The sequence below is a fragment of the Acanthisitta chloris genome, unplaced genomic scaffold (genome assembly GCF_000695815.1).
Source record: "Acanthisitta chloris isolate BGI_N310 unplaced genomic scaffold, ASM69581v1 scaffold16672, whole genome shotgun sequence".
NCBI classification, from domain to species: domain Eukaryota; kingdom Metazoa; phylum Chordata; class Aves; order Passeriformes; family Acanthisittidae; genus Acanthisitta; species Acanthisitta chloris.
In genome coordinates this window covers 54856-56088 of record NW_008658960.1, presented here as the reverse complement: position 1 = coordinate 56088, position 1233 = coordinate 54856, and positions in this window count along the sequence as shown.

The window sequence follows — 1233 nt, the reverse complement described above, 5'->3', positions numbered from 1 at the left end:
GACTGAGATTCCAGGGAAAGCTGAAAGTGGCTCAACATGTTCCCTCCCCCTCAGGTCACAGAAATGAAAATCAGCATAAAACAAACCACAGTTGGGATGTGAATGTTCGCTGCTGCAAGTACATTAAACTCAAAGCATTTGGCTTAGTCAGTGGCTGGGGTTTTTTTCTTTTTTTTTTTTGCTTTGTGCACTGACATTTGACCCTTTTTATAATATGCACCTTGCACCACTGAAACCCAGTTAGTTATTAATTAAACTCAGGTACCAATGGCTGACTTGTACATATCACACTTTTAACTGCCTGGAGCTGCCTGTGTGTGGAGGAGAGGGGGATGGAAGTCAATTCTCTTTGCTGTGAAATTCTGTCATATCGGCAGAAAGGAGCTGCAAAGTGCAGCAATTTGCACCTGACCTCTGATCTAAGAAGTTTGTACAGACCTTTGAACGTTGGATTGAAATTGAGAAACAAGGTTTACAAGTACAAGGAAGAGATTTCCAGCACTTGTTACCCGTGCCCAGGGTTAATATTATAAATTTTAAAAAAATGTTTAACCAAGGCAGGAAGTCTCTCAGGGGGCACCACTCTCGTGCAGGGTTGATTCAAGACAATTTAAGTCTTCTGAAATTGAAGCTCAGTTGGAAATACCTACAGTTTGGAAATTAAATTTCTGTTCGCTCCAGAAACAGAGTGGGATTTGAGACAGATATAATTTGAAATTTTGTTGACCTTAACAGGTTTGGGTTTTTTTTTTAATTAAAGCTGCAGAGAGAAGGCAAGGATCATGTGATTCAATATAATTTCTTCAGCAAAGAGTGGAGCTGAAATGATGAATAGAAATTGTTGAAAAGTGTAGCAAAATGGCTACTCCTTTGTTAACTTTATTTTTATACAACACATTATCTAATCTTGGTTATACAGTGCAGAGCTATATAAGAAACCTATGGAAAAATAATCAAACCAAAAACATTACAACAAGCTCTTGTTAGACTGTCATGTGGCCTTGTCTTGACAAGCAAAAAGCACATGTTTTGTAGTTCTGTTAGATTAACTGTGTTAATTTAATTAAAATCTCTCTCAACTCTTTCACACACTGGCAAGGTCTTTGGTGCAACATCATCAGCCAACACCAATGTGCACCACTGTGGACTGCATTGGGTGTGAAGGTCTTCAGAGGTCAGCTATGATAATAGGATTGAAAAAGATGCTCTTTCTGCAGCCCAGCCTGTCAGGCT